Below are 13,203 nucleotides of genomic sequence, written 5' to 3' on the forward strand. Positions count from 1 at the left end.
AGATTTTTCCACAGGTCCCCGCTCTGATCTCCCGCCCTCTACCTCATACCTTCGCCTTTGTACTTCTGTGTCGATTTGGCCAAGTTCCCGAGCGGTCTCCCTACCTAGCGCAGTTAGATCTGCCCAGGGGCCTGAACGCTCACCTCCGCCCGCCCTCCACCGCCCCCATCGCCCTGCCACCAAGTCGGACGGCAGTGTGGTGGGTCCTGTTGACATTTTCGAGAGAAAAGCGCTAGAGATGAAGTTTCTTCGGCTTTTATATTTGAAACTGATCTCTTCTTGGGAACACAATTCCGTCTGAAGTACTACTAATTCGGCTCCAGGTGTCCAGCCCTTTATTCCTGATGTGAAAACGGGCAACCAGACACCTATCAGGCCAGTAACCCACTCCAGGTGCAAATCTGAGAACCTTTCAGGACGCATGTCAGGGGAAGCTGGAGATGCGGCTTTCCTGACGCGGAGGAAGCGCGGACTGCGTGGGGAGGTGGCGGAAGGGTTTTAGGAGTCTGAGGCCGACGGCGCCGCGCTTCCTGGCTGGAGAGGGTGCTGGCGACGACGGTCGCGGCACAGGTAGCGCAGCTCGCGTCCCCAGAGAGCGGGAGAAGGCCGGACTCTACCAGGGCCAGGCAGCTTTGCAAGGGCCCACGAGGGTGCTGGGTACCACCCTCGTCCGCAGCTGGAGTTCCAGCGTCGCGTGCTTTCGGCTCGTGGACTTAAGGGTGCGGGGGCCGGAAAAAGTCCCCCGTCGCCCCTCAGCTAGCTCGCAGCTGCAGCCCCGCCTAGTCCTCGTGTCTCCCAGCCACCCTCCCGGGCCCGCAGGCGCCGCGGGGGCAGGGGCTGGGCGCGGAACAAGGCAGGGAGGGACCTGGAAAAACCACCCAGATTGCACTGCAGTGGGCGAGGCCGCCGGAGGAGCCGTTTCTCCAGAGCCATCTCCCCGCGGGGCTTTCTCGGTGCGCGACTGATTCCCAGGTGCTCGGCCCTGCCGGGCGCCGGAGGTACCACCGCGCAGGGGCGCGAGACCAGGTGCGTGGTCCCCGCGGGGCGGTCAGGCCCCACACCGGGCGGCAGACTGTTGCTGAAAGAGTGGTTAGAACAGCTCAGGAAGTCCTGCCCCGCCGGTCCCTTCAGGTCTTTGGTGTTCGGATTAATCATTTGAGTAGCGCGTCTGGATAAACTGAGAACTTGATGACCAGCCAGGGGTTCAGCGGCGTTATCCACGTTAGACTCGAACCTCAGAGCTGTCCCTTTTCTCAGAGACTTGTCTTCTTCCTCTTTAAGAAGTCGGATTCCTGGTGTGCGATTTTTTTAATTTAAATTTTAATTTGTCCAACTAGATTACAAGGCCAGGGATTTTTGTTTTATTTTGTTCTCGAATGTATTCCGAGGGCTGGGAACAGAGCTTGACATACACCAGGTACTCAAATATTTGTTGAATGATTTTAATGAGTAACACACACCCATTTTTGCAGCTCTTTGTCTCCTGAGCTAGGGCATAGTTCATCACTGCAACGGTGAGATTATGAAAATGGGAGTCTACAGGTAATTTAAGTCTCAAATGTTTTTTAAAAGAGTAGGTGCTAATTATACAATTATTATTATTGCCTGTTTTGCTAACAGACGGATCTGCTTCTGTTAAAGAAATTAAACTCTTGTAAAATGCAGGGATGCTGAGAAAACTATGTAATACAAAAAGATCAGTTCCGAATACAAAAACGTTTTATTGTCCATCCCACCAGCTACAAACGTTTCTAATATAGCAGGAACAGTCTGTACGAGAGAGGAACCTTGAGAAGAGAGGCTCCTTTTACCGATGGTCTTCACTCAAGACCACACCTAAAACTCTCAAAACAGAAGCGAATCTTTGTTAAAAGCAGCAGAGACCCAAGTTGAAGGACAGGCAGCAAAATAACTGGCCTGTATTCTTAAAATTCTTAAAGTCATGAAAGACCTTGAAATTATTTTCTGAAGAACTATTCCAGATTAAAGGAATTTACAAGACATGACAACTCAATGCAATACGGATCCTGGGCCAGAACAAACTTTTTTTTTCTTTTTTCCTTTAAAGGACATTATTGGGACAATAGGAAAAAAATTGAATAAGGTCTGAACATTAAATAATAATATTGTATCACTGTTAATTTCCTAATTTTTGTAATATGACTGTGGTTCAGCAGAGAATATCCTTTGCTTTAGGAAGTACCCAGTATTTAGTGATAACGGGAAATCATTGTCTACAACTTATTCTCAAACGATTCTGAAAAAAATATATACATATATAGATATACATACATGGAGAGAGAATGATACAGCAAATGTATAAAATGTTAATGTTGTAGAATCTGAGTGAAGGAATTCTTTATACTGTTTTTTGCAACTTAAAAAAAATTTTTTTTAAAGCATCAGAGGACTTTTTGCTGCCACCGTCATTTGGTGTTTAACAAAGGGTCTGTCTCATGACTTTCTAGGTTAACCTAATCCTCCATAGTATAGAATGAATCCATTTTCTTTGTCTTTTCCTTAGTGAAAGAAGGAGAAAGAAAAGGTCACTATTTTCTGTATAAAAATCATTTCATATCCTTAAAGGTTTTCTTAAATAACTAGACTAAATTACTGCAAGCTCTTTAAAGTTTTCATCATGAATCTTACTATCCTTTAATTATCTTCATTACTCTCCTTGGACCCTTCTCCTCTTACCACTTTTAGAAAGCAGCTCTTGAACTAGACAGAAGACAAACGTGTCCACCGTGGCCTGACAACTGACACAGTGGTACCTAGATGTCATATTCTTATTACTTGCAATGCAGCTCTCTTTTAAAGACTACAGTAGCAGCACTGCATTTGCTGGCTCCAGTTTTGTTTTGAGGTCTCTAGATCTTTCTTGGAGTTCTCACTTGCACGTACTCAGTTGTTCTCTTATACCTGTAAGAAAACAGCCTTCAAAAAGGAATCAAAGTATGAAAATGTTCTCGAATTAGATAGTGGTGGTGGTTGTACAAACATGAATATACTAAAAACCACTGAATTGTACAGTTTAAAAAGTGAATATTATGGTATGTAAATTATATCTCAGTTTTTAAAAGAGCAAATCAAAGTAAAAGCCTCTATTCTGAGGCTACCACAAGCCACTGGTGTTTCTTAGTTATTTGTATTGGATGAAGTTGTAAAAGAGATCACATTTTATACTCCCTAGACTAATCCAATCTTTCTGAAGTGGAGAGGTAGGGGGAAATGATGGTCAGGGTAACTAAATACATTATATATAATTTTCTATGAATTACTCAGTGCATTACACATTTAAGCAAATTACTGGTCTGAACCTTTATTATAGCAATTATTATAGGTGATCTGTGTGGACAAAGTATGGGTTTAATAATCGGCCCTGCCATGTGCTACCTCGTGGCTGTGGGCATGTTCCTTAGCCTTACAAGGACTCAGTTTCTCACCTGTAAAAATGGGGATTATGATAATGTACACTTCATAGGTTTTCAGGGGAGAGGAAATGTATAAAGAAGTGTCTTCTTTAAAGAAAAAAACTTGAGAACCAGGAAGGTTACTACAAAATAGGAATCTCCCCAAGAGGAGGGGTCTCTCCAGACAACAACCACAAAGGCTCTGGCCTTAGGTTGGACTAAAGACACCATCAAGTGAGGATGAAACATTAAATAAGATTTTACTGTCGGTGGTAGGAAAATGCACAGAAAAACTACACCTAGGGAAATGTGCCATGAATCTGGGCAAGACATGTCTTCTCCTTGGGGACCACAGAACTGATCCATTTAAACTGGGCATCCAAGGAGAAGATGCCACCTAAGGAATTCCTCCCTCCTCACTCGCGGCCTCAAGTCCTTTGCTCTGGAGTACAGTCGGACCTCCGTATCTGTGGTTTTGCATCCACAGGCAGATTCAACCAACCAAGGATTGAAAATACTAGGGAAAAAAAATTCCAGAAAGTGCAACTATTTACACAGCATTTACATTGTGTTAGGTATTATAAGTAATCTAAGGATGGTTTAAAGTAAATGGGAGGATTGCCCTAGGTTATATACAAATACTATCGTCATTTTATGTAAGGGACTTGAGCATCTTCAGATTTTGGTATGTGGAGGGGCGGGGATGGAACCAGTTACCCACAGATACCAAGGGATGACTGTACCTCCCTGCCTCTCTCAAAATCCAGTCAGAGAGGAAAGAACAGCAGCAGACCTTATATTTTAAGTCAAGGTGGGTTGATGGGAGTGTTTAAAGATTTTTAGGAAGGAAAGAAGTTTTGTTACTCTTATTTCCTAAGTTCCTCTGCTTCCCCTGTACTTTGCCTACTCATCCACCTATTTGATTGATAAAGGGCCAGTTTTGTTATTCTGGTAAAATGTAACCCAAAGACCAAGAAATCATTGTTGCCCTGCTGTGTGTCTGTTTGTAGTATTTAAAGTGCTGTTGAGATAGTTTACTTGGTGGACACCGCCATTTGAAGACAATTAAGATAATTTTTATGAGAGTCCTATATCTCATTTGCATGTCAGTGCATTCTCACCTAGAGATTCCTAAATGACTATAAAAGTCTATACAAAGTGTCAGTCCTGATGGATACATTCAGTCATTTGTTTAACAACTATGTACTGACACCATACCATGCACCAGGCAAGAAAGGTATTAGGCACTGGAAACACAATCAATAGGGAATAAACACAAACAGGGTCCTTGCCCATACTAAGCGGGGGCACAAATAATCACAAAAACAGATGTATCACTGCAAACAGTGTTTAGTGTCCTTAAGGTACACAGTGCTCTGGGATTGCACAAGGGGACATAAACACTATCAGGGAGACCAGAAAGAGGCCAATGAGCAGCAGTATTTGAATTAAAATCCACAAGTAGTGAAATAAGCAGAGGTAGGAGCGGGTAAGGAAGAGGGAAAGAGCTGTCTCAGCAGCACAGTGTGCAGAGGCCTGTGATGGGAGGGGTGCTGGCTATGGAAATAAAGACTGAGGGTGCTTGAGGAGAAGGCAAGACCTTGGGCATCACCCTTGACTCCCCCCCCACCCCCCCACCCCCCATGTCTACGTTTTCACCAAGTCCCTTGGAGTCTCCACACTCACTCCCGCTCCATTCCTCATGTGACTTTTCTGGGCCAAAACTGCAGAAACTTTCCAATGGCTGCAACCGTCCACTGTGTGCTCTAACCTTTCCCACACATCCAGTAGTTTCTAGGAATACTGGATTTCACAGACCTTTAAAATTAAACCAAAAAGGAGGGAACAGTGACTGCCATAGAAAGAATTTCAATTTTTTAAAAAATTTATTTTATTTTATTTTTGGCTGCATTGGGTATTCGTTGCTGCGTGTGGGCTTTCTCTAGTTGCGGCGAGCAGGGGCTACTCTTTGTTGCGATGCATAGGCTTCTCATTGCAGTGGCTTCTCTTGTTGCGGAGCACGGGCTCTAGGTGCGCAGGCTTCAGTAGTTGTGGCTCGTGGGCTCTAGAGCGCAGGCTCAGTAGTTGTGGCGCACGGGCTTAGTTGCTCCGTGGCAAGTGGGGTCTTCCCAGACCAGGGCTCGAACCTGTGTCCCCTACATTGGCAGGCGGATTCTTAACCTCTGCGCCACTAGGGAAGTCCCTCAATTTTTAATTTTGCTAAGAAGGATTATTATTATTATTATTATTTTTTAGCTGTGCTGTGCAGCTTGTGGGATCTTAGTTCCCTGATCAAACCCCAGCCCAAGGCAGTAAAAGCACCAAGTGTTAACCACTGGACCACCAGAGAATTCCCAAGAAGGGTATTTTAAAACAAAACAAAACCAATTACCATTTACTGTCTCCTTTATTTCGTAAAAGAAAGGCTATTTTAACACCAAAAAGAAAGTCTCATCTCAGAAAAAAGGACAGTTTTTATATTAGTTGTATGAATCAGCTTTATGAAAAATTTGCCACATTGTCCTTTTTTGACTCATTCAGCCTCACATTGGGAAAATTATATGCCAGGGTTTTGTAGCCCAGTGCCTTGATCGCTTCTGAAAATTATTAACAAATTGATTTTCCTAAAACTCACTTGTTTTAAAATTAATATATATTTATTTAAGTCAAAGTAATATAAATACATCATTTTATAAATCTAGTAGTTGCACATGGTTTATAATAAAGAACTGCACTCCCCCTGCACTCTGATTCCTGCTTCCCAGAGGCAGCTACTATCCACATTAAGCTGTTTTTCTGTTTTGGTAGTTACCTCCTCGTTCGTAAATAACAAGTACTTACTAATCCTAAACACCATTTTTTAAAGTCTAAAAGCCAACTTCAGTCATGTTGCTCCCCTTTTCAAATTGAACTGGAGCTATGGAATAAAATATATACTCTTTGTATATCTGTAACATCTCAGATCCATCTATGATGCTTCCCAGGTAGTGAAGCCCTTAGTGGTTACCACTATAGACTATATACTTAAAATGCTGCACTGTATTATCTATTTCACGTGAACAATGACTTTCTTTTATTAAAATTCTAGACTCTCAATTATTGGTCACTGTCCTTATGGCTGGTTTCATTCCCATTGTTAAATTCTCTTTATATGCAGTTTAACAACCAGTAGAATTGCTCATGCTTAGAACTTGGGAAAGAAATTTGGTGAGGGTATCTATCAGTTTTGCTAGCCTTAGAGGGAAGAATAAACACTTCTGAAATAGAAGAACTGCTCCTTTCTTGTCCAAATTGGTATCCCTGCTTTAGCTAGTAGGGGAAATATCTGATTTTAATCAGAATTCATTTCTGCAAACAATATTTTGAATCACATCTTCATTCTGAAAGGCAACACAAAAAATCATTTGGGGACTTCCCTGGTGGTGCAGTGGTTAAGAATCTGCCTGCTAATGCAGGGGACATGAGTTCGAGCCCTGGCCCGGGAAGATCCCACATGCTGCGGAGGAACTAAGCCCATGCGCCACAACTACTGAGCCTGTGCTCTAGAGCCCGCGAGCCACAACTACTGAGCCTGAGTGCTACAACTACTGAAGCCCACGCGCCTAGAGCCCATGCTCTGCAGCAAAGAGAAGCCACTGCAATGAGAAGCCTGTGCACCGCAAGGAAGAGTAGCCCTCGCTCACTGCAACTAGAGAAAGCCTGCGTGCAGCAACGAAGACCCAACGCAGCCAAAAATAAATACATTAATTAATTAATTTTTTTTTAAAAATGTAAGACATCTTTAAAAAAAAAAATCATTTGGACTTACTCCCTGGGAGGAAGTTGATGGCAGAGAGAAGAGAAAGGAGATCTTTCTCCTTACATATGTAAATAACAACAATAAAATAGCTTTTATTTATTGAATCATCACTACATACCAAACACCATTACAAGCATTATCTCATTTAATTCTCACAGGTACTTAAAAGTACTGTTTTTTAACCCCCACTTTACAACTGAGGAAACCGGAGGTTAAGAATACCTTGGTGAGGGACTTCCTTGGTGGTCCAGTGGTAAAGAATCTGCCTTATAATGCAGGGGACACGGGTTCGATCCCTGGTCAGGGAACTAAGATCCCACATGTGGCGGGGCAGGTAAGCCCACGTGCCACAACTACTGAGCTCACGTGCAGTGAACTACAGAGCCCATGTGCGCTGGAGCCTGCATGCCACAACTAGAGAAGAGAAAACCCGCACACCACAGCAAAAGATCCCACATGCCTCAGCGAAGATCCCTCGTGCGGCAACTAAGACCCAACACAGCCAAAAATAAATAAATAAATCTTAAAAAAAAAAAAAAAGAATAACTTGGTGAAAATGACAAGTGGCACTGACAGAGTTGGGACTTATACCTAGGGATTCTGACTCCAGAAACTGTGTTTAGCCACTATACTATACTCAACGTGAACCACTTTTATACTTTAGAAATCTTTTTTAAAAAATGGAATAGGCAAACTGTCACAAAGTAAAACCTATCTCCTTATGAGAGTTGAGCTTCAACACATACACATGACCAATAATAAGCCACAAAAGCAAAGCTACAGTAAACTGACTTAACAGTTTAGTAATATCACACCTTAAATTTTATAAAGTAATCTGCATTTTATACTTAAGCTTGTTTACAAGATAATCATGAATTATAAAGTATCCTTGAGACCCATTAGAAGAAGTAACATTCTAGAATAGTTATAAATAGCATGGTAGTTAAAATAAGTATCAAATGTGTCATCAAAGTTTACTGTTTTCATATTAGAAAGAGACTTTTGAAAATTTTATTCCTACATCCTTGTTTCACAAGAGGTCAAAGAAGTTAAGTGACTTGCCCAACCAAGGTGACACAGCTAATTAGCAGCAGGACTGTACTTGGAGCTCAGGTCTCCTGGCTCCCAACCCAGTGCTCTTTCCCTGTTGTGTCCATGACTACCCAGACAGTGTGCTCCCTCTGAGAATACAACAGGATTTCTAGATGGGACTCAGAGATGTCTGTGTAGCTGGTTTTGGTTACAGTTATCTCTTTTGGTAGGGAAGAGACATTTTGGTTGAGAGCTCTTTCTTCATTGCAGCCTAGGGGATGGAAATAAGACTTGGGAGTCCACCTCTGATGCTGACACAGTTCTTACTCTCCTGGAGTCTGATTCTGGAGCTAGTGCCTGACACATTGAGAATTCAGAAGAGTTTTGGTGGTGGGGCAGGAGGTAGGAGGTGGACTTTAGATGAGCCATTCTGTTTTTTTAAACTGTCCAAAGAAATTTTTTTTAATTTTATTTATTTTATTTACTTATTTATTTTTGGCTGCGTTGGGTCTTCGTTGCTGCACGCGGGCTTTCTCTAGTTGTGGTGAGTGGGGGCTACTCTTTGTTGCAGTGCACAGGCTTCTCATTGCAGTGGCTTCTCTTGTTGCGGAGCACGGGTTCTAGGCACACGGGCTTCAGTAGTTGTAGCACGTGGGCTCAGTAGTTGTGGCTCGCTGGCTCTAGAGCGCAGGTTCAGTAGTTGTGGCGCACGGGCTTAGTTGCCCCATGGCATGTGGGATCTTCCCGGACCAGGGCTCAAACCCCTGTCCCCTGAGTTGGCAGACAGATTCTTAACCACTGCACCACCAGGGAAGCCCCAAAGAAATTTTAATGGATGCATTCTTTTGATTTTAGTAAATCTCTCTGTAGAAGATACAGACACGCAGGACATGATCTCTGCTGTTAAGGAGACTGAAATCTGGTAAAACAGGCAAAGTTCAAAGAGCTTGGTGAGGTGTGGACCCCTTAAGAACATGGCCCTAGCCCAGAGAAAGCATAAGCATAAGGATGCTGCAGCAGATGATCTGCACAGGAATGCTTTTCTGAACCCCTAGGTCACCAGTGTGGCTAACCCATTTTCTATCCTCACTTTGTTACCTCCGCCAACTTGTACCTACTCTATCAGCTCTCCATCTTCCTTATTGGACACTCAGGCTTCAACTACATTCTTCCACTTGAAGTGTGATCTTTACTGTCTGCTAGCTAACTTTCCACCATCATTTGGTCAGTGGCTCTGCTCTTTAGTAAAAAAAAAAAACTCAACTAACCTCCCTCACCTCCCCTGCCCTCAAAACAATGGCAAGAACAACCACATAGGAGAAGTAGCAGATTATCTCTGGTGAGGGTCTGGATCACACATTCAGTGTCCTGCTTCATTGTCTCCAGCCTGTCTTTCCAGCCCCTTTCCTCTCATTCTCCTTACCCCGAACATATCAGCTATATAAATAAAACTCTTATTGTTTCCTCTTTTTCCAGTTTCCTTTCTTCTAGGCAGAGTTGGTCACTTGTTCATCCAACCTCCCACAACTGCTCAAACTTCCTATCATATAGTATTTAAAGAACCTATCCACCCAGATGGCTCACAGGTAGTTCTACCAAATATTTAAAGAAGAAGTGACTAATCCTTCACAAACTCTCCTGAAAAGTGGAAGAAGAGGGAACACTTGCCCAACTCATTCTGTGAAGCCAGTATTACCCTAATACCAAAACCAGATAAAGAAATCACAAGAAAACAAAACTACAGACCAGTATCTCTTATGAATATAGAAAATAAAGCAAATTGAATCCAGCAACATATTAAACAGATTATACACCATGATCAAGTAGAATTTACCCCAGGAATGCAAGATTGGCTCAATATACAAAAAAAATCAATGTAATACACCATACTAATAGAATAAAGGACAAGAATCACACGCTCATCTCAATTAACACGGAAAAAGCATTTGAAAGAATCCAACACCCTTTTACGATAAAAACACTCAACAAACTAGGAATAGAAGAAAACTTCCTCAACCTGATAAAGAGCATCTATGAAAAACCCACAGCTAACCTCATACTTAATGGTGAAAGACAGGATGCTTGCTCCCTAAGTTTAGGAACAAGACTAGAATGTCTGCTCTTGCCATTTCTATTCAACACTATACTGGAAAGTTCTAGCCCAAGAAATTAGGAAAGAAAATAAAAGACATCCAGATAGGAAAAGGAGAAATAAAACTATTCACAGATGACATGATATTGTAATAGAAAATCCTAAGGAATTGACATAAAAAAAGTTGAACTAAAAAACTGTCAACAAGGACTCCCCTGGTGGTGCAGTGGTTAAGAATCCACCTGCCAATTCAGGGGACACAGTTTCAAGCCCTGGCTGGGGAAGATCCCACATGCCGCGGAGCAACTAAGCCCATGCGCCACTCACAACTACTGAGCCTGCGCTCTAGACCCCGCAACAAGAGAAGCCACCACAATGAGAAGCCTGAACAACAGAAAGACCCAATGCAACCAAAAAAACAACGAAAAAAAACCCCACAACATTGTAAATCAACTATATTTCAATAAAAGTTATTAAAAAAATAAAAAAACTGTCAACTAGGTTATAGCATATAAGATTAATATATAAAAATCAGTTGTATTTTTATACAGTAGTCCTGAATGACCCAAAAATTAAATTAAAAAACAATTCCATTCACAATCTCATCACAAGGAATAAAATAATTAGAAATTAGTTTAACAAAAGTGTAAGATGAGTACACTGAAGACTATAAAACATTGCTGAAAGAAATTAAAGAAGACCTAAATAAATGGAAAGACATCCCATGTTTATAGACTGGAAGACTGAGTGTTGTTAAGGTAGCAGTACTTTTCAAATTGATTTATGGATTCAATCCCTATCAAAACGCCAGTGGCCTTTTTTGCAGAAAATGACAGGCAGATCCTATAACTCATATGGAAGGCCAAGGAACCAGAATAGTTAAAACAATCTTGAAAAAGAAGAAAATAGTTTGAGTACTCTCACTTCCTAACTTCAAAACTTACTACAAAGCTATAGTAATTAAGACAATGTGGTATATGGATAGACATATAGATCAATAGAATAGAATTGAGAATCAAAAAAGAAACTCTTAGTTTCCATATGATCCTGTAATCCCACTCCTGGACATTTATCTGGAGAAAATGATAATTTGAAAAGATACATGCACCCCTATGTTCATAGCAGCACTATTTACAATAGCCAAGGCATGGAAACAGCCTAAATGTCCATCGACAGATGAATGGATAAAGAAGATGTGGTACATATATATGATGGAACGCTACTCAGCCATAAAAAAGAATGATATAATGCCATTTGCAGCAACATGGATGGACCTAGAGATTATCATACTAAGTGAAGTAAGCCAGAGAAAGACAAATATCATGTGATATCGCTTATATGTGGAATCTAAAATATGACACAGGGCTTTGCTGGTGGTGCAGTGGTTAAGAATCCGCCTGCCAATGAAGGGGACACGAGTTCGAGCCCTGGTCTGGGAAGATCTCACATGCCGCGGAGCAATGAAGCCCGTGCGCCACAGCTACTGAGCCTGCGCTCTAGAGCCCGCGAGCCACAACTACTGAGCCCGTGCACCACAACTACTGAAGCCCACGTGCCTAGAGCTCATGCTCCACAACAAGAGAAGCCACTGCAATGAGAAGCCCACGTACCACAACAAAGAATAGCCCCCGCTCACCACAACTAGAGAAAGCCCACATGCAGCAACGAAGACCCAATGCAGCCAAAAATAAATTAATTAATTAAATTTTTAAAAAATAATAATAAAATAAAATACGACACAAACAAATTTATCTAAGAAACAGAAACAGATTCACAGACATAGAGAACAGACTTGTGGTTGCCAAGGTGGGGGGTTGGGGGAGGGATGGATTGGGAGTTTGGGATTAGCAGGTGCAACTCTTATATACAGAATGGGTGAACAACAAGGTCCTACTGTGTAGCACAAGGAACTATATTCAATATCCTGTGATAAACCATAATGGAAAATAATATGAAAAAGAATATACATATGTATAACTGAATCCTTTTGCTATACAGTAGAATTTAACACAACATTGTAAACTATACTTCAATAAAATTAAAAAAAAAATTTTTTTAATCTTAAATTTATGGTCAGTTGATCTTCTACAAGGGTGTCAAGACCATTTAATAGGGAAAGAATAGTGTTTTTAAAAGTGGTTCTGAGACAATGGGATAGCCATATGCAAAAGAATGAAGTTAGGCCTCCTCCATTATACTGTACCCAAAACTAACTCAAAATGGATCATAGACCTAACTGTAAGAAATGTGGTATATTTATACCATGGAATATTATTCAGCTATAAAAAGGAATGAAGTACTGATACTTGCTACAACCTGGGTGAAACTTGATAACATTATGCTGAGTGAAAGAAGCCAGTCACAAAAGGCCATATATTTTATAATTCTATTTGCATGAAATGTCCAGGACAGGCAAATCCATAGAGACATAAAGTAGTTTAGTGGTTGCCAGGGGCTGGGAGGGAGAAGAGAATGGGGAATTTCTGCTAATGAACCTGGAGTTTCTTTTGGGGGTGATGAAATGTTCTAAATTTAGATAGTGATGTTGGTTTCATAACTCTGTGATATACTGAAAACCATGGAACTGTACACTGTAAAAGGATGAATTTTATGGTGTGTGAATTATATGTCAATAAAGCTGGTGTATAAAAAGTACCTATCATATAGCATTAAAATTGTGTGTTCATATGTATTTCTTCCCCTACTAGAATTAGACTATGAACTTCCTTCATCCTTACACATTGGAGGTACTCAATGAACACAATAAATACTTGTTGATCCAGTAATTAATTCTTTGAAATCTTTGAAAGAAGTTTAAGACTTTAGCAGGCAGTTGGAAGGAAAGATTATTGGTGGCAGAGCAGAGG

At 41.4% G+C, this 13,203-nt stretch overlaps 1 long non-coding RNA gene across 2 annotated transcripts in view; it reads left to right on the forward strand.

The window, feature by feature from the left end:
• Positions 1–54: 54 nt before the first annotated feature.
• Positions 55–13,203, forward strand: part of LOC309614700 — a 68,768-nt gene continuing 55,619 nt past the window's right edge. For both annotated transcript variants that reach the window (XR_014236365.1, XR_014236366.1), the window contains exon 1: positions 55–1,026. This is a non-coding gene — a long non-coding RNA (uncharacterized lncRNA). The remainder of the gene's footprint in view (positions 1,027–13,203) is intronic.

This window comes from Balaenoptera borealis (assembly GCF_965194805.1).
Source record: "Balaenoptera borealis genome assembly, chromosome: 17".
Classification (NCBI taxonomy): Eukaryota; Metazoa; Chordata; class Mammalia; order Artiodactyla; family Balaenopteridae; genus Balaenoptera; species Balaenoptera borealis.